Genomic DNA, 27,740 nt, shown 5'->3' on the forward strand with positions numbered 1-27,740 from the left:
CCGGGTATGATTTTTTTAAAAAAAACAAAATTATAAATTATAATATAATAAATAATTATAAATAATTATAACAAATAATAATATAATTATAATAAAAATTATTCAATAATGTAATCAACTCAAAATCACTGAAATTTGCTCAGTTGCAGAATTGTCGCTGTCATTACTTTTATTTTTTTATGACGTATTTCCCCACAAATCGCTATCGCACAATTCTGCAAGTGATTATAATTTATTATCGCTGTTTTCTAGCTGATCTAAAACCATTTTTGACATAAAGGGACACTTTTGGTCTACAGTTTTCAGGCAGAAAGAACAGTTTTTTTTATTATATAAAAGAACATGTAGGGCACTGGGCAGACCACTAGGGACAAGGGGGGTGTGTATTTTTTACATACAGTACTGCAATCTATAAGATTACAGTATACTGTATGTAATGTGTTTGTTTACTTTTTTGTATTTGGCGCCGTTCTCTGCCCCCGTGCGTCATAACGTCGCAGGGAACGGAGATCGGCGGCACACAAATCGAGCGAGGAGGACCCGCTCGCTCACACAGCGGGGAGGCATCGCAGGATCCAGGGACAAGGTGAGTAACTTGTCTGTGGATGCTGCGAAAGGTAAGCCGCGCCGCTGCACGCTCTGCACATCCACCCCGAGCGTGACTCGGGGATACCGTTCTTAGCATAAAAAATCCACCCCGAGTCACACTCGGGTTTACCGCTAAGGGGGTTAAGGTTACCTCTTTTTATGTAAACAGCTCTTTCTTTACAGATCGTATCATTTATTACCCTGATCCATTCCTTTACTGCCGGGTGCATTGTCGCCTGCCACCTCATGGCTATTCATTTTCTAGCTTGGAACAAGCATCTCAATATTACCACTGTGGTGCTCCTCTGCTCCTCCTGTTCCTTCCTGTATTCCAATACACAAGGGGCCGGATTCTCGTAGAGCCGCACATATTTCTGCCGGCGTAGCGCATCTCATATGCGCTACGCCGACGTAACATAGAGAGGCAAGAACAGTATTCACAAAGTACTTGCTCCCTACGTTGCGCCAACGTAACGTAAATTATTCGGCGTAAGCCCGCCTAATTCAAAGTAGGTGGACGGTGGGCGTGATCCATTTAAATGAACCGTGACCCCATGCAAATGATGGTCCGAACGAACGGCGCATGCACAGAATCACGTCGAAGATACTCCCTAAGATACGACAGCTCAATGCCTACGACGTGAATGTAACCTACGCCCAGCCCCATTCACGTACTACTACGTAAACAACGCAAAATACGACGGCTGTTCCGTCGTCCATAACTTTGCATGGGATGCGCCTCCTATAGGTGGAATAACTTTACGCCGGGCGTACGCCTTACGTTAACGTGTATATTACTGCGACGGGCGCAAGTACGTTTGTGAATCGGCGTATCTCGGTCATTTACATATTCGACACGTAATTTAATGGAAGCGCCCCTTCAGGCCAGCGTAAATATGTGCCCAAGATACGACTGCCTAGGGAACTTACATCGGTCGGACAAAGCCACATTTCAGGCTTATCTTGCATTAAGAATTAGGCGCATAGATACGACGGCGCACATTGACACTTACGCAGCGTATCTGTAGATACGTCAGCATAAGTGTTACCTGAATCCGGGCCATAGTGTGGCCTCCATCTCCACAGATGTTCCAAATATATCCCTCAAGGTACTCCCTCCCAGTACCGAAACAACTTCGGACTATTTGTACCTATTATTTGAATTATTTTTTTACAAGCATGTGAAAAAAATAAATAATAATACATTTAAAAAAAGGAAACAAAAAAAAACAATGTTAAAAAAAAGTAAATATTTAGGAATACATTCCACCTGTAAAAACGAAAAGTTTTCTAAGCAAGGATTTTTTAAACTGAAGCCACCCTGGACAGGTCAACATCTGGAACCTTCCTGAAGGTTCTAGAACTTAGAGGATGGAGGGATGGAGAGCAAGGTCTGAATGTTTAGGGGATCTCTACCAATCCCTGGGTGAGGATGGCCCAGAAGGTGGGGAGATGGCCCTTAAATAGTCGGGAGTCTGGCCATGAGAGGAAGTGTGCTGGGAGAGAGAGGAAAGATGGGAAGTTACGAGAGGAACCCTTACCCCCTTCATCCTCAGCCAGGCTTGATTGAAATACCCTAGAGGCAAGTTTAGCAGGAGGCCTGTGCAGAAGTTGCCATCTTTGCTACAGATATTTTACTAGATTGAGTGAGTAAACTCTACCTGCTCACCACCCAAAACCTATAGGGGAGAGGCAAGTGCAATACCCAGCTAGCCATCTGGGAGGAACAGCTACTTCCAATCTTCACCCCTGCTTGGAAAAAATCCTATATTAGAGTGCTGTGATCAGTACAGTAAAGATCAGAGCATTAGGAGTCAGGCTGCACATGCTCAGTTTGGTGTGTTTTGCTAAAGAGTTGTTTTTTTCTTTGGCCCTGTGCTGAGCACATGCACTCTCCCATCAGCACTGTCCAGACAGAGGATAAGGGGAGAATGACAACTCCTCTTACAAGCTTAAGTAGACAGTGATACACGTCACAAGACTCCTATCTACTGCTGATGAGAAAAGGTATTATCAGTTTATATTTACTAAAGCTATTGCATTTCCATTATCTGTGTACCAAATATAAGGAATGCAGGTTTTGGGTTTAGTAACACTTTAGGTACCCTGCAAATTGTTTTGTTGCTTACTTTCAAACATTAGCATAAAAACAATGATGTAGGCCATTGCTTTCAGACAATTTTTTTTTTTTTGCTAACTTACTTGAGAGACATACTGGAATTTGGTTGATGCTGGCAGCACATTTGCATATTTGCATAAAGCACAAATTACTTTGTTTTCTTTTCTAAAATGATGAAGTATAAATGAAAGTTTGGCAGAGATATGTTATTCCGTCTAAGAAAGTTTGGAATTATGACAGAAGACACAGTTTTTGTTGCTGCTTTTGACACTGACATTGTTACCACGACATTCATTGACACTAAGCATAAAATAATGTGCACAGGGTGAACTAGAAAAGAACGCTCTTGTTTCCATAAAATGCATATTGAAGCATTGTCATGTTGGGTAGCAAAAGTCTGCCACCTGGCCAAGTCTCAGCATGCACTGCCAGTCACTAAAAGTTAATGGTGGATGTGATTTTTAGTTTAGCCTAAAAACAGTTGGTGGGAAAAACTACACACCATTTTTTTGCTCATTAAGATAATTGATATGCACTGTTTTGTTTACTAATAATTATTGTATATGCAGTGTACACATTTCTATATCACTGATTCTGTTTGGCTAAGCATTGCTGGAACAATAAAAAAAACATCAGGAGTGAAACAATGACCGCTAATGCTCGAGCACAGGGATATGCAATTAGCGGACCTCCATCTGTTGCGAAACTACAAGTCCCATCATGCCTCTGCCTCTGGGTTCATGCTTGTGGCTGTCTGAGTCTTGCTTTGCCTCATGGGAATTGTAGTTCTACAACAGATGGAGGTCCGCTAATTGCATATCCCTGCGGGTCTAGCATGTAAGAAAGATCTGGTCTATAAAGGTTTATCAAGTGTCTGGTTTCAGTGCTAATAATCCAAAAAGTGTATTCAACCTAAAATTTTGAAGTCAGAGCAACAAGTTCTGTTGAATACTTAGAAAAGCAATATCAAACAGTTTCACAGTTCCATTGACTTCAGTAGTTTGCACTTGCACAAATAGACTGATCATGGAATTCTAACTTCAGGCTGACATTCTAATTTGTGCCTGTTCCAGGTCAGAGACTTTGGCAACTCCATATTTTTTTCAGTCCCTGCTTCCTTTAACCACTTTGGCACTAGAGATTTTTTTTTCTTTTTTTTGGAACACATGTACAAATCTGCATTTTGCTTCTAAAATTACCTAAAATCCCCCAGAACATATATGCCTCTTGCACACTGTATGTTCCTAATGTGACTGTGAGGCCTTGTACACATGGTCGGACCAAACCGATGTGACTGGTCCGTCGGACCGTTTTCATCGGTTCACCTCTGAAGTGGCCGTACGGCCTAATATGTGTACACACCGTCAGTCCAAAATCCGATCGGGTCAAACACACGACGTGCTGAATAAAACGAAGTTCAATGCTTCCAAGCATGCGTCGACTTGATTCTGAGCATGCGTGGGTTTTGAACCAATGCTTTTCTGTACTAACCATCGGTTTGGTCCGATCGGGCAACGGTCCATCGGTTCGGTTTTGAAGCATGTTTTACATTTTTGGACCGAAGGAAAACAGACAGATGGCCTATACACACGGTCGGTTTGGTCCGATGAAACTGAACTTTGGTTCATTCTCATCGGTTTGGTCTGACCATGTCTACGTGGCCTTAGGGATGTTTGGGGTTTTCTTTCCTGTCTCTAAACACTCCTGCATGCTAGCCTACTGTATGTGTCATTGCACATATGTGGCTGTTAGAGGTGGGGCGTTTATAGGTAGAAAAACCCCCACACCCAGTGCGTACAGAAGTGGCAGCAATTTGACAGAAAAAAAAAACACTTGATAAACCTCAAGGAGTGTAAATGCATGTTAATCCTAGGCACATTTAACAGTTAAGTGTTAATTCATTTCAATGGGAAGAATAAATTATTATTCTGACCAATGAAATTAATTAACGCATAAGGGCTTGACGCGCCAAAACGTATCACACACAATTACAAGCGTCAATCGTATTTGCTGCCAAAACACTGCTGCTAGGGGGAAAGAAATCTAGTAAAGTTAGCAAAAAAATCAGTGTGCATGGGGCCATATACAGTGCCTTAAAAAAGTATTCATACCCCTTGAAATTTTCCAAATTTTGTCATGTTACTTTTAAAAAACGTAAATGTATTTAATTGGTATTTTATGTGATAGACCAGGGATCCTCAAACTACAGCCCTCCAGCTGTTTTAGAACTACACATCCCATGAGGCCTTGTAATGCACTGACATTCACAGACATGACTAGGCATGATGGGAATTGTAGTTCCTGAACAACTGGAGGGCCGTAGTTTGAAGACCCATGTGATAGACCAACACAAAGTGGCACATAATTTTGAAGTAGAAGGAAAATGATAAATGGTTTTGGAATGTGTTTTTTTTACAAATAAATATGTGAAAAGTGTGGTTTGCATTTGTATTCAGCCCCCCCGAGTCAATACTTTGTAGAACGACTTTTCACTGCAATTACAGCTGCAAGTCTTTTTTGGGATGTCTCTACCAGCTTTGCACAGAGAGTGACATTTTTTTCCATTCTTCTTTGCAAAATAGCTCAGGTTCTGTTAGATTTGATGGAGAGCGTCTGTGAACAGCAATTTTCAAGTCTTACCACACATTCTCAATTGGATTTAGGTCTGGACTTTGACTGGGCCATTCTAACACATAAATATGCTTTGATCAATGAATGATCATTTCATTGTAGCTCTGGCTGTATGCTTAGGGTCGTTATCCTGCTGGAAGGTGTACCTCCGCCCCAGTCTCAAGTCTTCTGCAGACTAAAGCCCTGTACACACGATCGGTTTGCTCGATGAAAACAGACTGATGGACTGTTTTTATCGGACAAACCGATCATGTGTGGGCCCCATCGGTTTGTTTTCCATCGGTGAAAAAAAAACAACGCCCCAGATTCTCATACATTTACGTTGCTCCTGGGCAGCGTAACGTATGTGATTTACGTTACACCGCCGCAGGTTTACAGGTTTACAGCCTGATTCTCAGAACACTTACCTGTAAACTTGCGGCGGTGTATCGTTAAATCGCTCGGTGCAAGCCCGCCCAATTCAAATGGGGCGGGCACCATTTAAATTAGGCGCGCTCCCGCGCCGAGCGTACTGCGCATGCTCCGTCGGGTAAATTACCCGACGTGCATTGCGCTAAATGACGTCGCCCCGACGTCATTTGCTTAGACGTTTACGTAAATGGCATCCAGCGCCATTCACGGACGTCTTACGCAAACTACGTAATTTTTTTTCAATTCGACGCGGGAACGACGGCCATACTTAACTTGGTTGCCCCTCCTAATAGCAGGGGCAACCTAAGTGTCGCGTACGCTACGGAAACAACGTAAATTCTCAGCGTCGACCACGCGTATGTTCGGGAATCTCGCGTAATTACCTAATTTGCATAGACGACGGGGAAAACGACGATGCGACACCTAGCGGCGGGAAAAAAAATTGCTTTTAAGATCTGACAGCGTAAGAGCCTTACGCCTGTCAGATCTAATGGGTATCTATGCGTAACTGATTCTAAGAATCAGTCGCATAGATACCCGGGGCCAGATGAGGAGTTACGACGGCTCAAATGGTGTTGCGCCGTCGTAACGCCTTTGAGAATCTGGGAGAACATGTTTTACATTTTTCCTATGGATAAAAAAACTATAAAAAAAAACGATTGTCTGTGTGGAAGTCCATCAGTCAAAAATCTAGGCACTTAACTTAATTAAATCACCCCTATGTTAAATCACCCCTATGTTAAATCACCCCTATGTTTAAATAGGGGTGAGCCAAACCAAAAGAGAGTAGATCCCAAACAAACCAGCGGCTCCTGCGGGGGTAGCGCTACAAATATATTTAGTAGAATCTGATTATTTTTAAGGGCGCTTCCAGCTAAACACTAAATGCATTTAAAATAGGTACATGATTTTTCTCTGAAAATAAAATATGTGAGTGTCGCATTCCACATCTGTGTTTGATTTTCTGTGTTTTCATCTTAGGGCAGTCATGTTTTCTTATTCAGCACATGACGGCTGACTAAACAGCACAATCACTTGCTGCTATGTTTTGTGTCACATGAAAGTGATAGGCTAAATTTACACGAGCCGTGTGCGTTTTGTTTTATTTAAATGCAGAGAATTTAATCTGGGAAGTATCAACATTATACTTTCCAGTTCACTTTCTGCTATGTTTAAATGTACCTACATTTACGTGTTTACATGCATTTAGATGTGTTATGAGTATTTAATTTATATCTGGACCCATAGATTTTCTCTAAAAGCAAGTAACCCTAATGCAGGTTAATGCACAGTGTGAGTTATACCATTTAAATTCATGCATTTAGAAATGTCCTGTAAATAACATTTATGTCTCTGTCTGTGTGAGGTCATAGGCAAACATAAACTAGTCTGTTTGTCTAAAGTTGACATTTTACCCACCAGCATCTAAAAATCATAAAATGAACCATGATATTCCACATTTCTAGCTTGTACATCTACTTACAGTATTTTTCGCTCCATAAAACACACCTTTTTCCCCACAAAAAATACTTACAGTATTTTTCGCTCCATAAAACACACCTTTTTCCCCACAAAAAATGGGGGGAAATGTCTGTGCATCTTATGGAGCGAATATTGACCAGTCCCTCGCCGTGTTACAATACCAGGCTAGCCGGAGTTGTATGGCCGCATGGATCCAGAGCTCTGCTCTACACCAGGGAATCAGGTTCAACATCACAGCCCAGGACCTCTCCAGCAGTGATCCATCTAGCCTCCTGGCCTCCTCATACTCTGCTGACCCCACCAAGACCCGCTCCGGGGAGAAAATGATGGGCTTTCTATCCCAGCCATGCAGTGCAGGCTTCACCAAAATGAAGCATCCTCTCTTACCCATAGAAACTGCTTTCCCATTTGCTATATTAGTCAGTCAGGGGTGAAGTTCATGACACTTTCACCAATAAATACCTAACACAGAGGAACAGGTTATCATTTCATATATTGTGTACTGGAGAACGTAAGCAACGATCACTTAAAGTGGAGTTCCAGGCAAAAATGTCACGCCGTTTGAAACCAACGTTTTTGCATATTTTTTTTGTTCATACCTTTTTGGCATGTTTTCTTTGAGACTTTCATCCCATGGCGCCACGGTGAGGTACGTCACTTCCCCGGCTTTTTTTGCACCCTCTTCCTTCCCCCATTGTCTTCTGGGACCTGTGTGTGTCCCAGTAGATGACGGGACCATTCAAAAAGCACTGCACAAGGCGTGTGGGCGGAGCCTAGCGGAGCGGTAATGCTGGGCTAGAGCTCTGCTCCGTGCAGGAGATAAACCCGCAAATAAACGACGGACCGATCCGTCAAAACGAACGGGGACACCGGAACGGACTACCGGAAGGTGAGAGGCACCGAACGATATAAAATGGTGCTGGGAGGAAGCAAGGGAAAGAACAAGAATAGTAGCACAAACGGCGCTCAGCATCTCAAGAGCGCGGCTGTGAAAAAGGCGCCGGTTACCTCAGGTGAATTCTCCTCAGAGGTAGTGAGGAGGAAAAAACCCTTAACAAAGCCACAGAAACAAATGGCTTCCCGCAGTAATATAGTCACTGATAGTGAAGGAGAGGACGCGTTAGAAGAACCCTCATCTTTATTAAGACAGGATGCAGCGGTCCCCTCAGGTATTTTACAGCAATTTGAAAGGATGCTACACAGAGCGCTGCAAGTTACCTCAGACCAGATAACAGCCAATCTCACCAAGGAGATTAGGGACCTTGGGGGCCGCACAGAGGCCCTTGAATCAAAAATGGACGAAGTTGAGGTATTCACACAAGAGTGTATGACTGAAATTGATACCCTTAAGGAAGAAAATTTAACCCTGCAAAACAGACTGGAAGATTTCGAAAATAGAGCCAGGAGGTCCAATATAAGGTTTAGGGGTCTGCCCGAATCAGTCATTGACCTGCCTGGAACCATATTGGCACTATGTCAGGAACTGCTGCCTGGCATACCCGTAAGCAGACTGGAAATGGACAGAGTCCACAGGGCTCTTGCTCCCAGAAAAGCGGATGGACCACCTAGAGACATTATAGCCAAATTCCATTTTTACAAAACCAAAGAGTTAATAATGGAGGCCACCAGAGAAAAAAAGAAATTATCCTTTCAGGGGCATGACTTTCAGATTTTTGCGGACATTTCCCAGCTGACGATAAATAAGAGAAGGGCTATGAAACCCCTTCTTCAAGAATTACAACATCGCCAAATTAAATACCAGTGGGGTTTCCCCTTCTCCCTGAGGTTCACTTTTCAAGGCACCAAAATAGTGTGCAGAACCCCGGATCAGCTACACCAAGCTCTTATTGACTTCAAAATTATTGAAAATCCACCAACAGCGCATGCTGCGCGCAGAAGATCTGCATCCTCCTCTCCTCACAACACTTCACCTAAGCAAGACCACGTTAACGGCATCCATCAAATGCACAAGCGTGGCAGATTTGTGGCTCAAGAGCAAGCACAAGACCAGGAAGATACTATGGACTGATTCCACTGAGCAAGATACTTCTTTTTTCCCTCTGCCTAAAGGCAGGAACTTGTTCATTTGTTGTTTGCAAAACGCATGGCAGTTACAGTGACCATCCTTTTCCTTTTTTTTTTTCTCTTTCTTTTCCTCTTTCTTATATATTTCTTTAATTTTCTCTTCTACTTTTCAACCATAGTTATAGCCAATGCCCTCATAGGAGGGACCACTAATGTGCATGGGTTTTTATTCAGAAGCACAGCTTCCTCACACCACAAGATTAGGCACTCCCCTCCCCAATACAGGGGACCAGTAAACCCAATTGCCAGATTGACTATTACTTATACTACTTTTTGTCATTTACCAATCTCTCACTAGGATACTTCAATCTAACACATCCTCTCTTAATGCCCTACATATACTCTGCTGCCTTTATGCTAATTCTCCCCTGCCTATAGGGCAAGAGATACCACCATCCCGGTTCTCGCTGAGTGGAGTTTCACTCTACTCTCTCTTCCCTCTTTCCTTCAAAACCAATAGTTTTTTCTTATTTACACAAACCAGTTACCCCGTATATTATAGAAGTTATTAGAGATGTTGTACATTCAGTATCTGTTATGGGTACTTACAGAATTTCTTTTTGGACGCGGGTCTCCATGGCACGGACAATACACGTGCCACACTTGGCTCCCCTCTGATCCTCGCAATAATATGCGAGGGCTAGACGTGGGCCCTTTTTCCCCTGACCGGGTACTTTTCCGCCGGTCACGGGCCAGTTCGGAACATTTTTTATTCATTCTAATGCTTGTTTATTATTTTAACAGTAACATTTTGTTTTCTTTTTTGAAGGTAATCACTTTCCTGAACCCCTTCTTTCCTCTTCTTCCCCCCTCTGCACGGACTAGACCGGGTAATCGTTGTACAGGCTCACATGGTAAGATGTGCGGAATGGTTTGGCTGCCATGGCTCCTTTGAATGTACTATCTTTAAATGTGCAGGGTCTAAATGTTCCACAAAAACGAGTAAAGGCTTTCAGATATTTTCAAGCCAAGAAAGCACATGTAGTATGCTTACAAGAAACCCACTTCACCCCTACCGCCACTCCTAAATTTTTTCATGCTTCCTATCCTCAAGTTTATACAGCATCCGCTTCATCTAAAAAACGGGGCACCCTAATTGCCTTCCATAGGTCTACACAATTTACGGTAAAGTCTGAAATAAAGGACCCAGAGGGTCGCTACATTATACTAACAGGTCATATAATGGACGCAGCAGTAACTATTGTATCATATTATGCTCCCAATCAAAACCCACTCCCATTCATGTCGCACTTATTTCAAGTGGTAAACACACACAAATTTGGCTCCCTCTTTATTTGTGGGGATTCTAATCAGGTTCTCCTCCCTTTTTTGGACAAAACTCCCTACTCCCCTCCGAAAAAACAGGTCAAATGGTCCCTCTCCAACTTACTATCTAAGCACAATCTAGTGGACTCCTGGAGGGAAGTGAACCCCACCAGGCGCTCCTACACATACTTCTCAAACCCTCATCAATCGTCCAGTCGTATTGATCACATCTTTTTGACAATAGGTATGCTGCCGGAGGTATTAGACTCCGGCATCATTCCTATTCCTTGGTCGGATCACAACGCAGTCCTTACCACTCTAGCTTCGACTATACCCAAAAAGCATGATTCCACATGGTACCTGCCAGATATAATTCTCAAACACCCATCTTATAAAATGGTAATAGAGCAAAGCCTAAAGGAATACCTGACACTTAATGCAACCTCGGAAATCTCACCGCTAACTCTGTGGGAAGCGCACAAACCAGTGCTGAGAGGAATAATACAAAAACAATACGGTATCCTTAAAAGGGAACGCAAGCAACTAGCAAATAAACTTGAACTAGAGCACAATCTGGCATTCATGGCCTTCCAACATAGTCATTCACCCAAAACAAAAGCCCGTCTCGACAAGGCGCGAATGGAATATGACTTATTCCTCACGGAATCTGCCAATAAATCCCTGTATAGGACAAAACACTTTTTCTACAAATATGCTAATAAATCAGGCTCACTCCTCGCAAGATCACTTAATTCAATTAATAAAACATACAAACCCATCCATTTAAAAATTGCAAATAATAACATTTCTAGTAATCCGATCAAAATAGTGCAAAAATTCAGTACGCACCTTAAAAAATTGTACTCCGAAAATAAGGTATTCAACTCACAGGAAGCTGATACCTTCTTTTCCGATTTACAGTTACCACGATTGAGTGATTCCCAAAACGCACTATTAGACGGACCTATAACGCCTTCAGACGTTTTGGCGGCCATCAAAGACCTTAAAATAAATAAAAGACCAGGTCCAGACGGGTTTACTGCGCGTTACTATACAACGCTCAAGGAACACATCTCATCCACAATGGCTGACGCATTCAATGATCTATTGAACCATAAATCCTTTAGACAAGAATCCCTCATGGCCACGATTTGTATGATACCCAAACCACATTCAGATGCTACCCTTAGTGAGAACTACCACCCGATATCCATGCTCAACACGGACATTAAAATACTTGGCAAAATCCTAGCTAGCAGAATGAACAAGATTATTGGATCGCTAATACATAGGGATCAAGTGGGATTCATGCCCAATAGACAAGCAGGGGATAACATTCGGAGGGCTAGTCTATTAGCACACATTGCAAGAAAGAGGAAAATTCCAGCATGCTTCTTATCATTAGATATTAGACAAGCCTTCGACTCTGTCTCTTGGTCATACCTAGAGTACTCATTGTTGAAATGGGGCTTTGGTCCCAACTTCATACGATGGGTTCTACAGTTATACAAAAACCCGAGAGCGTATGTCGTATAATACGCAGGATATAAATCAGATGCATTCTCCATACAGAGAGGCACGAGGCAAGGCTGTCCATTATCCCCTTTATTGTTTGCCCTCCTTATAGAACCTCTGGCCCAAAAAATAAGAGCGGACCCCAAGGTGATGGGTATAGAATTGGGCGGTGTAAAACACAAATTATGTCTATATGCGGACGACATCTTATTGTTCCTCTCGTCTCCCCAAGTTTCTGGTCCCAACCTAACCCCAATTTTGCACCAATTTGCGTCTTTTTCGGGATTAGTGATAAATCCTAAGAAATGTCTGGCCCTCAACGTTTCACTTTCCAGCACAGAATTGAATGCGGCGAAAGTGGGTCTTCCCTTCGAATGGCCAGCCAAAAGCATCCCTTATTTAGGAATACACCTCACTGCTGATATACTAGATCTATACTCTTACAATTATCCTGCACTTTTGAAACACATAACAAGTCTTTTACACTCGTGGACCCAGCTCCCCTTATCCTGGTTCGGTAGAATTAATGCAACAAAAATGACCATACTGCCCAAGCTCCTATATCTCTTTAGGGTACTCCCCATACCCATTCCAGCGCATTTTCTTAGAATAGTACAAAAACGGGTCTCCACCTTCGTCTGGGGTTCCTCCAGGCCAAGAATCAAATCACAAGTCCTACATCTCCCCAAGACGGCAGGTGGGCTCGGTTATCCCAACTTTGCCCGTTATTATCAAGCAGCGCAACTGGCAATGTTAACAAAATATCATGCCAAAACTGAGGTGCCACTTTGGGTATCAATAGAAGCAGTGGAAAGCGACCCTATTTCTATATCTAATTTGTTGTGGATCTCTCCAAAGTTACGTAAGCATATTACCAACCCAGTCACGAAGCACTCGCTTTCCTTATGGGATGCACTTAAATCCAAACATCACCTATTGTCTCCATTAACCCCGTTACTGTCCTTTAACAAAAACCCGGCATTCTACCCGGCTTGGGTCTTTCCCAGTTCCTTTAAAGAATGGGTGGATAGGGACTGCACACTCAAATACAAATTTTTTGATTCAATGTCAATGACCCCCTTCCCATCTATGTGCACAAAATACGGGATACCATCGAAGGAAATCTTTAGATATTTACAGATTAAAAAAATTTTCCAACCCCCTACTAACTCAGCATACTTGCCGAACAAACTCACAATTTTTGAAAATGTGTGTGATAAGAATCCTCATGCTAGAAAAGTGGTTTCAGCCCTATACTCGCAGCTACTTTTACAATCAGACAAGGGGAAGCTATCATATGTCCGTAAATGGGAGGAAGACTTGGGCACAGAACTGAATGAGAGGGAGTGGGAGCAAATATGGACCAACACTAAAACAGCTTCTTCTAATGTGCTAGCAGCGGAAACGAACTATAAAGTAATATCTAGGTGGTACTTGGTGCCGACTAGAGTGGCCAAATTCTCTAGTAATTATTCTGATCAATGCTTTAGGGATTGTTCTGGTACGGGAACATATATTCATATATGGTGGTCGTGCCCAAAGGCACAGGTATTTTGGTCAGAAGTTTTCCAAACAATAGAAATCCTCACTAAAACTTCCCTCCCTATGGATCCTAAATTGGCATTACTTAATTTAAAACCACACAATTTGTCGCATATGCAATTCAACCTGATTAAACAGCTCCTTACGGCAGCAAAACAAACAATAGCGAAAGCATGGAGATCTCCTAATTTATTAATGAGCGAAGTAGTCAATAGAATGAACACAGCAATGAAGTATGCCAAAATGTCGGCCATCGAATTGGATACGATCACCAGATTTGAATGTATATGGGAACCCTGGATTAATCTCACAATGCAGAACACATTTGTTAATGCGGTAATGATGCCATGGTAGTCCAGTCATTGTATAGGCAGCCTGATTTATCTAACCAAAATGCTGATGGATCCCCGGTCTGGTCCTGCAGAGCCCCCCATCCCTTTCTCCTTCCCTTGCCTTCCCCCTTTTAATTTAATGTTTTATAATTTTCCTTTTTATTGTTATCTTATTACCTCGCATCTGCGACTTCTATTTACCTAAGATATTAGGAAAATACAACATCAACTAGATGCCTCTAACATCTTGGAAGCAGTACAACACCTGGAACGAAGTTCAAATATTACGCAGCAAGACCTCTGATATCCAAAACATGTCCTGATGGACTTCTCTGTTAATCTTTTGAATTTATTTTGATCGGATTTTCATGAATGATTTTCATATGTGATGTAGATGTTATGCTTCATTATATAATACTTCAGTATTTTCCTCTGTATACGCTAATACTATTTGAAGATTCTGTATACTTGTTGTTACTATCACACAATAAAGATATATTGACACGGGCAAAAAGCACTGCACGACTCGCGCATGCACAGTTGGAAACAGGCTGTGAAGCCACAAGTATTCAGTTTCTGTTTCCCTTAGTAAGGATGCCAGCGCCTGGGGCGGGGCGGCTTCGGGTGCCAACATTGCGGGCTCCCTGGACAGGTAAATGTCCTTATATTAAAAGTCAGTAGCTACAGTATTTGAGTTTACTTACACGTAGAGCATCACTGCTCTATCTTCCTCCTTCTCTTTTCTTATACAGATACTTTTGGATTTTATCATCGTCCCTGTACTACCAGCTGTCCTTTTGAATCCTTACTTGGTGAATGGACCGTTAAGTTTAATACTGCCACCAGTACCAGATATACAATACTATTCAACCAAAGTGGCAGTTTATGAGATCATGGATCATCTCTTCCCCTCTCCTCTGTCCCCTGTGAGGCTATCTCTGTGCCACTTCCGTGGGTTCAACACTAGCCTGGGTGTGGTGCTTGGTGCTCCCTTACAAACTTTTTTGGACCTTGCAATTTTGTTTTTACTCCATTGGCCTGCACGCTGCATGTGTTCACTCTCTGGCAATAAAAAATTTACTAAAGCGGTTTAAACACCTATTTAATCCTTGCACCTACTACATTTGTGTTGTGTGGCCATGTAACATATTGTTTGTATTGTATTTTATCATACCTTATATAAAATACTTGAATGCAATTGTTGTTCAGCATTTGAGCCTATAAAGTCCCCACTTAGCTGTTTTTGGGAGTTCTCTTCCCACATTTTTAATCCAATTTTCACCAAAAAAACAGTGGTTACACTGACAATAAAGCATGCATCAAATAAAATCATATTGAAAATTTTCACTTTAAATGGTGAAGTATGCAAATATGCAAAACTCTCCAATACCGCCCCCCACCCACCATTTGCTCTGCCCCCAAACCTGACCCAAATCACCTTGTCCCAATGGGGAACAAATCATTGAATTGTGGATTACTATTATAAATTAAATTAGACTCCAACATAAACTGAAAAAAAAAAAAAAAACACCACCATAAACATTAAAGTTAAATGAAAAATAAAAATGATTCCTCCAAATGTCCTCTAAAAGTGAATAAAATCTGTTTCTTCTGTTAATTTTAAAATGAATAAATGCTGAAATCTGTGCTCCACCATGAACTGACATTCGGGAAAACTGTTACTGGCTTACACTGGTTTGGTGACACTAAGGCCCCGTACTCACGACCAAACATGTCTGCTGAAACTGGTCCGCGGACCAGTTTCAGCAAACATGTTTGGCCGTGTGTAGGCCCGATCGGACCATTTTCGGGCGGATCGGACAGGTTTCCAGCGGACAACTATTTCCTGGACTTGCTTTAAAACAGTCCGCTGGAAACCTGTCTGCCCGGACATGTACGGTCGTCTGTACAGACCTACCGTACATGTCCTGCCGCCCGCCATCCCTCGCATGCGTCGAATGACTTCGACGCATGCGTGGAAGCCTTTTAAAGGAAGGCCGCCCACGTCGCCGCATCATTGTCGCGGCGACACCACGGACACGCCCCGCGTATTGTTTACGCGCGGACCTCTGTTCGATGGTGTGTACGGCCATCGAACAGAAGTCCCCGGGCAGTCCCCGGGCAGACATGTCCGATGAAAGCGGTCCGCGGACCGGTTTCATCGGACATGTTTGATCGTGAGTACTCGGCCTAAGACCAGATAGCTAGCGATTACAAACACTGTTGTTGCCTTACACCGATTTGGTGACATTGGAACTGGTGTGGTGACAATCAGGAACACTTTTTCTGTCTGCACTGGTCTGGTGACATTGGAACAGGTGTGATAGCAATTGGGAACACTTTTGCTAGCTTACACTGATCTGGTGACACAGAGACTGGCGTGACTAGCGATAAATCAGTGCTATAAATGCATCAACACTTATACTAACAATCAGATGTTAGTACAGTGATCTTCCCTGCTGTACTATTGTGTTCTGACCGGGGGACACCCACCAGGTTTCTGTTGAATACGGCCCGACATTCAGCCCGTGTGTACTAGGCTTTAGTTATTTTTTAATGTAAATTGTTAGTGTGTGTGTGTTTTTTTTTTTTTTGTGCTGGATAATTGGTAACTGTGCTGGAAAATAAATGTTGTTGTTTATGCTTTATGCAAACCCTTTTCATGTTCATCTTGCTCTAAGAATTTGTTATAAATTGGGGTGGTTACCATTCGGCTCCTCTTTGGATTGCAACATTTTGGTCCTCCTTCCTTAAGTTTTTTCGCGAACCGTCTTTTGGTAATTGCAGGTTGTGGAGAGAAACACATCCCAGCCGACAGAGGGAAGCATAGTGTAATAGGTTTAAGAGATTGTACATTTTAGCTGGTATGTGATCAAATACTGTATATTTGTGATAATTACTATTTGTTTAATCTTACTGAAATTTGGACTCATGTAATGTATAATATTAAACAGCACATGGTTCATCAATGTGCTAAACAGAGTGTGATCAAAAGCCAGCGATTCTACATTGTATGTAGAGGATTGATATAAAGCAATGTCATTTTAACAAAATTGCTTAGTTTTAAGATATGTATTTTAGAAAACGATATAATTTGGTATACATTGTGTAATGGTTTATAATGGTTGCATGCAGTGGAGACTAATTCCCAATCAAAAGGATTTCTTATTTTGTATAATTTTCTTATTACCAGTCATGGAATATTTAATCACAAGAACAGTTAGCCTATGATGAAAGTATGCATGCAGTTCTGGTTATAACAGTGTGTTGGTACTAAAATAAATTGGCCTCTGTGACCTGTTACATTACATCATATAATTACATTGTGAATTAGCAATACATGAATATTCAGTGTGTTTTGAGATTTATGCGTTGTCAGTTGTAATGTATTTGACTTCTATAAGCTTGATTTAGACACAATCCTCTTTATTTTCTTCTACATACTGGAGCTTAAACGTGTATATATATATATATATATATATATATATATATATATATATATATATATATATATATATATATATATATATATATATATATTGTATGTGTGTATTTCACAAATAACTAAGCAACTAAGCAAAAGCGATCAATTTCTTCAATTTTAGCTAAATAAATATTACATATTTCAGAAAAAAAGCTGATTATCGCCTGGAGTAAACGGGACATCAGCCCCACACACTTTAGACCCACTTCTGCTAAGCAGTGCCACCTAACAGTGCCAGCTACCAGTGCCCATTAGTGCTGCCAATCAGTGCCCATCAGTGCTGCCAATCAGTGCCGTCAATCAGTGCTGCCTATCAGTATCACATACCAGTGCCACATATCAGTGTACATCAATGTCACCTATCGTTACAGCCTCATTAGTGCCCATCATTGCCACCTATTAGTCCCCATCAATGCCACCTTATCAGTTCCTATCAGTGCGCCCATCAGTGCAGACTCTTAATTGCACATCAAGGAAGGAGAAAAATTACCTGTTTGCAACAAACTTTTATAACACACTATGACAACTTTTGTTTATTTTTTCAAAATTTGCAGAATTTTTTTGTTTGTTTAGCAAAATATAAAAACCCCAGTGATGATTAAATACCACCAAAATAAAGCTTCTATTTGTGTGAAAAAAAATGCTTTTATATGGGTACAGTGTAGCATGACCATGCAATTGTCATTCAAAGTGCGACAGCGTTGAAAGCTAAAAAGTGTCCAGTAAGCAAGTGGTTGAACAAAAATGTGATAAACAGAAAAATTCCAGTTTTGCAGTATAGTATGATGTTAAATACCATAGGATACTTACATTTCTTAATTGGGATTTTTTTTTTGTAGGGGTGTGTAGCATAGATTTGAATGTTTTGTGTTACTGTACTGCAAAAGCAGTACAGAGTCATAAAATTTGAAATAAAATGAACATGAACTCCCAGCATCAGGTAAAACATGCACTGTATATCCACCACATAAAAGATGCTCTGTAAATACTAAAGAGGAACTGCAGTATTATTATTATTTTATATATACTGTGATTCTGTACATGCCAAATATGATATGTCACAAAAGTGAATACACCCCTCACATTTTTGTAAATATTTAGCTATATCTTTTCATGTGGCAACCCTGAAGAAATGATACTTTGCTACAAGTAAAGTAGTGAGTGTACAGCTTGTATAACAGTGTGAATTTGCTGTTCCCTCAAAATAACGCAACACACAGCCATTAATGTCTAAACCGCTGGCAACAAAAGTGAGTACACACCTAAGTACAAATGTCCAAGTTGGGCCCAATTAGCCATTTTCCCTCCCCGGTGTCATGTGACTCATTAGTGTTACAAGGTCTCAGGTGTGAATGGGGAGCAGGTGTGTTAAATTTGGTGCTATTGCTCTTGCTTTCTCATACTGGTCACTGGAAGTTCAACACCTCATGGCCAAGAACTCTCTGAGAAAAAAAAACAATTGTTGCTCTACATAAAGATGGCATAGACTATATGAAGATTGCCAAGATCCTGAAACTGAGGTGCAGCATGGTGGCCAAGACCAGACAGCGGTTTAACTGGACATTTTCCACTCAGAACAAGCATCGTCATGGTCAACCAAAGAAGTTGAGTGTACATGCTCAGCATCATATCAAGAGGTTATCCTTGGGAAATAGACATATGATGCTGCCAGTATTGCTGTAGAGGTTGAAGGGGTGGGGGGTCAGCCTGTCAGTGCTCAGAGCATACGCCGCACACTGCATCAAATTGGTCTGCATGGCTGTTGCCCCAAAAGGAAGCTTCTTCTAAAGATGATGCACAAGAAAGCCTACAGTTTGCTGAAGACAAGCAGACTAAGGACAATGATTACTGGAACCATGTCCTGTGGTCTGATGAGACCAAGACCAATGTATTTGTTTCAGATGGTGTCATTGTAGCAAAGTGTTATTTCTTCAGTGTTGTCACATGAAAAGATACAATAAAATATTTACAAAAATGTGAGGGGTGTACTCAATTTTGTGAGATACTGTATGATGCAGAAATCTCCCTCCACTAAGTCTGGCTGCATCCATTTTAACTGTGGGCAGCTGAAGTTAATGCCTGTTCACTTCCTGGATTTAAACACAGAGGCACACCTCCAGCTCTTCAGCCCTGCAACTCTCATTGGCCCTCTTATGACATGTCCACCCTCCCTTCCTGGTAAACTCTTACATGAGTAAGAGAGAGAGCTGTGCATGATGTCATAAGCCTAGGCTTTTTACCAGACAAGAAACAAGAAGTGGGCTGTAAAAGGTATTTACTGGCAGTTTTTTTTTTTTTTAACTATGCAAAGTTGAAACAACAAGGGCAGAAGATTTAATAGATGGAAAGTTAAAAAAATTACTGAGGCTGGGTTCACACCATTGCAAATTGGATGCGGGGTGCCCGCATCCAATTTGCAATAGCAGGAGATTTTGACCAGCTCTCTATGGAGCCAGTTCAAATATCTCCACAGCAGGTCCAGTGCATTTTGCAGAAAAAGTGAGAGGCTGGTTGCACTGAAGTCGATTGAGCGATCTTCTTCGGTACAACCAACTCACCCATATATGGTCTTTGGCTAGCTTAAAATGTACAGAATTTTCTCTAGAACCTAAAGAATTCATAGGCAGTGGTAATATACAATAAACATTTAGATAAATATATTTAGCAGTTTATTTACCAATTAATAAACTGCAATATAAATATATGGTACACTAAATACAGCCTAAAAAATAAATTTGCTGGCATTTCTTCATATACAGGCAGTCCCCGAGTTACAAACGGGTTAGGAACTTTAGGTTTGTTCTTAAGTCGAATATGTTCGTAAGTTGGAACAGCATGTGCAGAACGGCAGATACGTTGTTTTACGATGTTCTGTCGAATTTGCCTGCCGACGAAAAGGTTCCGTCAAAGGTGCCCGCCGTCGAAAAGGTCCCGTCTAATGTGTCCATCGTCTAAAAGATCCCGTCAAATGTGCCCGCCGTCGAAAAGGTTATGTTGAATGTGCCCGCTGTCAAAAAGTGGCCACTCAGCCTTGCGTTGGTAAGTAGGAGTTGTTCGTAAGTCGGATGTTTGTAACTTGGGGACTCCCTTGTAAACGTCTAAATAAATTGAGTCAAGCTATATTGTTACACATTTATAAAATACCAACACATGAAAGGCCTGAAGTGACTTATTTTCTAGAATTTTTATTAGGGTATTTTAATCTTTTGTGAGCTAGAGTCAATGCACTGGGAGCATGGTATGAAGCAGAATACGTTTAAAACCACAAAACTGTATACTCAAAAATAAATAAAAATACTACCCGAGAGACATACAGTTTTTAGGGTCCCTGCAGCCAGCATATTTTTAAGTAAAAATATGCACAAGTACTAGGTATTAACAATTATGTATGTGTAAGGCTACTGAGTAGTGCACTTTTCACTTAAAGTGGTTGTAAACCCTGTAACGAGACCCTTGCTCGCTCGGTTCCGCTCTCCCGACACTCCTCTGCTACTAGTGAGTCAGCTTGCAGATTGCAACGTCTGATGGTTCGGTCATCCAAGGCTGCGGGATCCGAACTACTGCTATGTGACGTTCGGAATCCATTAGAACAAACACCAGGCAGGCTGTATGTAAGTTCAAACAGGAAGACCTTTATTGGAAGTACACAACACACTTTTATACAGAATTTGGAACATCCCGCCCCCAACAACCGCTTTCCTATTGGTCAGAACCAATCAGATTCATTTTAAAAACAAAACACTGCCCTGGATTTGTTTGTTTTTGTTCTGTGGGTCTCTTAACTTCACAGAAACATGAAACCAGTTTAAAAATGAAAGTGAAACTGTAGGCACATTATATGATTGAATTTAATCTATTTTTAATCATTTTAAAAAGGAATCGGTTAACTTTTATGTCTCTATACCCTGTAAACAGTCATTTCAGCAAAAAAAATTTTTTTCCTTTAGTGACCCTTTAAGACAGGGCAGAAGACCCCCCACTGTGTAACAGATTTCAAAGAGGAACACTTCTGCATTCCAAGGTCTATGACAAACCCAACCACACAACTTGCACCTAAAGGTAAGCCTAGATTAAGGCTTACCTGTAGGTGCAAGAAATATCTCCTAAACCTGCACGGTTTAGGAGATATTTACTAAAATGACAAAAAAATAGACAATGGCGCAGGCGCACTGAGAGTTTAGCTTTTTCTAATGACATTAATTGGCTTAATGCTGTATTTCCGCGCATGCGCGTGGACCTACCGGTCCCACTCACATGCGCGAGAGTGACGTCATTGCCCCTCCAAACAATCACAGCGCCGGAGTGCCAAAAACAGAAAGAAGATCCAGGGGACATGGCGGCGGAGGTGGACGGGACCGAGGAGGACTTCGGGGGCTTCAATCTAAGGTTAAGTGTCACATAATGAGCTAGTATGCTGTGCAAACTAGCTCATTATTCCTTTCTCTTGCAGGTTTTTTTTTTTTTTTTAAACATGAGGGTTTACTTCCTCTTTAATGTTAATTTTGACATTCATAATACTTAAAACAGGGAGTTTAATAACTGCTAAAAAAAAACAGTGTAATATGTACTAAAACCACAAAATAGTCTGGAAATGAACTGTCAAATTCAGATTCATCTACCTACTGAAGAAGAACCTGTTATAGCCTCTCACAAGGACAAATACACTTTCCATCTTAATGTAGATTTTAAACATTTAGCTTGCTAAAGAACTGTGCATCATTCACAACATACATTTTTTTATTAAAATACTTTCCTACCTGTACCTTACCCACTTACTAACTGCAAACTCTTTGCAGGTGCATTCTATTTACATGCATGCAACTCAGTTATGGCTGCTTGGTATTTCTCAAATCAAGTTATCTGATTCTGACAACATTGGACCAAGCCTGTCTATTGTGACCATTGTCTAACCATTTAAAACCACTCTGGTCCTATTAAAACCAAAAGGAAATTGGTTCAATATTGGATTTAAAGGTGATTAAGTACCATTTTTACTTTAAGACAAATAGATATTACTAATGCCACATACCTACAACTGTTTTTCATGATGAGAAAAATGCAATTTTTTTAATTGGTCGTGAAAAATAGTCGTGTGTAGGCTCCAGAGCATTTTTCTCGATGATAAAAATGACCATTAAGGATTTAGAACCTGCTCTATTTTTTCTCGTCGTTTTTCACGTCGCCGTTTTTCTCGTCGTGAAAAACAGTCGTGTGTACGCTTTAACGACGGGGAAAAAACGTGCATGCTCAGAAGCAAGTTATGAGACAGGAAATTAGCATAATCGGCCCAAAGGGTGGCGCCATTCGAATTGAACTTCCCCTTTATAGTGCCGTCGTACGTGTTGTACGTCACACGCTTTGCTCGAGCATTTTTTATCACGATCATTTGTATGCAAGGCAGGCTTGAGAGGAATCACGTAGAGAAAAACGTTGTTTTTTTCCATGACATGAATAACGGTCTTATGTATGCGGCATAAGAGCCGGTTCACACAGGGGCAACACGAATTTGTGCGCGACTTTACGAGGTGACCTCAGCGCGACTTGAGCGTGAACGACAGCGCGACTTGAAGTCACCTCCAGGACAGGGGACTTTGCCAGTGGGCAATCAAAGAGTAATCAGCTCTGTGGGAGGGAGGGGTTTTCAGAGAAAACTATTTTTACTTCCTGGAAAGTTGCTTCAGTTAAGACTGGGGATCAGACTTGGAGGCGACTTTCATTGAAATTCATGGGTACAAGTTTCCTAGAAGTCGGATTGAAGTAGTACAGGAACCTTTTCTGAAGTCGGAGCGACTTCAATAGTATACATTAAAACAGCGCGACTTGGGGTGACTTGGGGCGACTTAAAGTCGGATCCCAAGTCGCCCCTGTGTGAACCGGCTCTAACAGAAATTACAATTTAGTATATAGAGATACTTTGTAAAAACAGCAAACAAAAAAGTCAAAATCATATCAAAATTACTTTCGCAAAAACTTTACATTATAAATCAAAATGTGTACTTACTGAAGATACACTACATATTCCTTTTAAGAAATCAGAAGTAATGGAACATGTGTCCCTTGGAGAAGAAGCAGTCTTTTCAGATAGTAAATGATTCTCTATTGACTGTTGATAGGTAATTACCACACCATGTCCAATTCCTCTTTCCCACTGTCCGAATTTTCTTGTAGGAGTTCTGTACAACTTGTCCTCTCTATTCTCTGGAAAGAAATTGTTCCACGTTCAATTCTAGGTATGACTGGTGGTCTCTGCAGTACTCCAATAGATGGTGGACAAGGATCCAAGTATAATGCCTGCAGTTAATAAAGATACAGTGTTTATCAGATGGGCATTCCTACCATAAAAACATATTTTTAAACAGGTCAAAAAAGTAAACTGTACTTTATACCTGATTTTCTCAGCTCAAGACTTAACCATGACATGAAAATATTTCTAATTATGTAAAAAGAGAATGAATGTGCCCCAATTACTCATATTAATTCCCACAGTGCAGTACTATAAGTTGAAATGGTGTACCACTTATATTCATATCATTTAAAACTGAACTCCAGGTTTGATCTTTATTGACTACTTACAATGGTTCAGCTTGTAAGTATACATATCTCATACCTGAGGGCAGGACCACCAATAAGGGGGTAGCACCGGCCCTCTGGTATGGGGCTAAAGCCCCATAAATTTAACTGGAGGGCCCAGAGAGGCATAGAAAGTCAAATACTGGGGTTCCCCTGCAGTGCAACTGGCTTTTCTTTCTCTCTCTCCCGTTGCCTTTCAGCTGCTGCCAGAGAAGCCACAGAGGAATCGGTTCCAGTAGTGGCACCCCCTGCCTCTCCAGACCCCCTTTGCTCCATGATCCAAATTCCCATATCCCCCCATGATTAAGCTTTTCGTAGCTCTGATCCTCCTGTGTGTCTTGACCCCCACCCCTCTATCCCGTAGTAGTCAGCTTCTTCTCCTCTCTGTTCTCTTGCTGTCATCTGGTGTTGGACATAGGGGACCAGTGTCAGGATGGAGGCGGGGGAGTAAAAATGCCATTCATTTACTGAATCAACACAGTGAGTAATTGGTACCAATTGTTCCTGTGTTCATTCATAATTGAAACACATTAAACTGTGTTTACTGTGCTTTAGATTGTTACTAAACAGAAAAGCCTCTGTACAAAAAGCCTCCTGGTCATTCATTCAGCAGTGCAGCTGAGGCTGCAGAAAAAGGGATTGAGGAATCTGTGTGGATCTCAAAAGTGAGACATCAGGGGTCTGTTTAGACCACTGATATTTCACCAATGCCCCCTCCACAGGGCTTTAAAAAAATGTAAAAAATCTCAATATAATAGTGTAAAAAATTATTTAACAGTCCCTTTTTCACAGGTACTCTGGTCACATGAATGATTGGTTTGTTTATGCAGGTGGAGCCTCCTTTCACAGGTACCCTGGTCGCATGGATGATTGGTTTGTTTATGCAGGTGGAGTCTCCTGTAAGGCACAGTTTTCATGCATTTCTGCATGTTGTGCCTTGGCCAGCCCATTCATTTCAATGGGCTGCCCTATGCATAAGAAATGTAGAAAAGAAGTCCCTGACTTTTCCAAAAAATCAAGGCACAAAATCCTTCATTTAAATATGTTCCCAAGTAGCCACACAAATTTAAATCCAACTGTGTGCACCAAATAAAACATATAAATAGTAGCGCTAAAAGTTATACCATGTGATGAACACTGTGTATAAATTACAAAAATAAAATAAACATGTATGTGTGAATACATATATTAAATGGGTCAAACAAGCATGATAAAAATCCTGTAGGGCCGATCATCAGCTGCAGCTCCCATGCGACATCCAATGCATCAAGGTGTGAAAACCCAAGGTAAATAGATGATAGCTTATCATCCAATGTAAGTGTTCTTACGTACATTAAAACACTTTAATTTATATTATTACGCTATGTGCTCCTTTTTTCCCTTTTTTGAAGACTCTCCCTTTGGCTTTGTTGTTTGACCACCGGTGGTTCATTCCCCATAAGCATCTATCATTCACCATTTACCATTACGAGAGCTGCAGCTGATGATCGGTCCTACAGGTTTTTTATCATGCTTGTTTGACCCGTTTGAACGTATGTTCTTCAGGGTTCAATTGTTCCGGTAAGCCTCTCTCCAGTTGGTGGCGGCTTCTTCTTCTTCTTTTTCACATATCGTTTGTCACGTTTGGATTGGGGGGAGCATCATCACTTCTACATTCCATTGGACTGTTACTATTTTTATATATGTCACCATAGAGACTTTTTCAGTTATATCCATTCAATATATGTATTCACACATACATGTTTATTTAATTTTTGTAATTTATACACAGTGTTCATCATGTGGTATAACTTTTAGCGCTACTATTTATATGTTTTGTTTGTTTTTTTCACTTGTCGATTGGTTTTGTAGCTGATTACCATCCTAGACAGCGCGGAATTATTCTGTTTTTGTTCCATGTGTGCACCAATTATTATCTTGTAAAAGTAGTGACACCATCACTGTGCTGTGTATAGCCTGTGTAGGGAGCAGAGCTGTGGGTAGAACCCAGCAAACTCCACCCATTACAGGTTGACTGCAAACAACTACAGAAGGAGGTGGAGACAAGACCAGTCACCCTAATCAAGGAAAGAAAGTAGCAATGTATGGTCTTTATTACAGGAAGCTTCTGTGCGAAGGCAACGTTTTTTTTTTATTTAGATAGTATTTTCTTTTTCTGGGGTTCAGCTTTAAATTATTCAGAGATTCAGTCCAATGCTCCCAAGGATTATAGGTACCCCTGTTTACGAACCTCTGGATAACTAAATTGCCACCTAAATGCCAAATTAATAATAGTAACATGGAATTTGTTTTATAGAAAAATATGTAATCATTAAAATGTTTTTTTTTTAATCCAGGGATGCTACAGTTTAACATTTCTACTTTAAAAGTTATGGATGAAATGTGACTGTGACATTTATTCTAAATTGCATGGAGCACTTCAAATGTAAACCTTAAGAAGAAAAACAATTTAATGGATGTTCCAGCATTAATGAATTTGAGGTAGCTCAGAAGTTCATAGCGCACTTCACTGCGACTGACTCTACACATTTTTATTTTACTGCTTTCCTGCATCTCTGCTGACCAGTCCAAAGGTGACTGAAAATAAACATGTGTTTAATTATGTTCTGCCTCCTAAATTGATGGTTAGCGCTGCAAAATTGCTGAATAAGCTCAGAATATAAAAGCAGTATCTCTACTGCAATTAACCTTCAGTAATGTCATGTCAGATTTTAAATTTCAAGCTCTGGAGATAGAAGCCATTTCCTTGTTATGTTTTTAACTGTAGTTTCTTCAGTTTATTTAGAGCAAAATTTCCCCCTGTATGAAGAAAATTGTATTTTTGTATTTGTTTTTGCATTATTGAGATTGTTTGTAACCAGAATAACCTATGGTTAATGTAATTATTTGTATACAAACACATTTTCAGAGTTGGGGAGTAGCTGCAAAGTGGGCATTATACACTGAAAATGGAGACATGTGTTTATAAGATGTATTACCACTTGGTGGTCCAACTGCTGGTTGTCTGCAGTCTAGTAAATGTTAGCATAACTAATTATAGATCCACAGACTGTCCCCTTACTTGTAATGTAAAAGCTATACTAACCCACTATTAAATGTAACATCCTCAATAAGCTCCACCCCCCCCTATTTTTATATGTTTGGAACCGAGCAGTGCACTTCAGTTACCACCATGCGTACTGCTCCATATACACTATGATCTCCATAGTCCCTAGTCCATCGCAGAAGGTGAGCAAAAGAGGGTGGCTACATTTCTACATACAGTAGGACCATAAATGATGAATGCACACTCTAACAGAAAGTTGGATCACAGCAGCAAAAAAATGGAATTTGGGTATACATATATATATATATATATATATATATATATATATACACACACACACACAGTATCTTACAAAAGTGAGTACACCCCTCACATATTTGTAAATATTTTATTCTATCTTTTCACGTGACAACACTGAAGAAATTACACTTTGCTACAATGTAAAAGTAGTGAGCGTACAGCTTGAAAAACAGTGTAAATTTGCTGTCCCCTCAAAATAACTCAACATACAGCCATTAATGTCTAAACCACTGGCAACAAAAGAAAGTACACCCCTAAGTGAACATGTCCAAATTGCTGCAGCTCAGTTTCAGGGTCCTGGCAAGCTTGTTATAGCCTAGGCCATTTTTATGTAGAGCAACAATTGTTTTGTTTTTTTCAGATCCTCAG

General features: G+C 40.9%; 1 protein-coding gene across 6 annotated transcripts in view; it reads right to left on the reverse strand.

Annotated features, from left to right (window-relative positions):
- GULP1 (GULP PTB domain containing engulfment adaptor 1) overlaps positions 1-27,740 on the reverse strand; it is a 779,810-nt gene that overhangs the window by 551,345 nt on the left and 200,725 nt on the right. For all 6 annotated transcript variants that reach the window (XM_040357182.1, XM_040357181.1, XM_040357183.1 and 3 more), the window contains exon 2: positions 23,457-23,746. The gene's annotated coding sequence lies outside the window, so the exon portion shown is untranslated. The remainder of the gene's footprint in view (positions 1-23,456; positions 23,747-27,740) is intronic.

This window comes from Rana temporaria, chromosome 6 (genome assembly GCF_905171775.1).
Source record: "Rana temporaria chromosome 6, aRanTem1.1, whole genome shotgun sequence".
In the NCBI taxonomy this organism is placed as follows: Eukaryota; Metazoa; Chordata; class Amphibia; order Anura; family Ranidae; genus Rana; species Rana temporaria.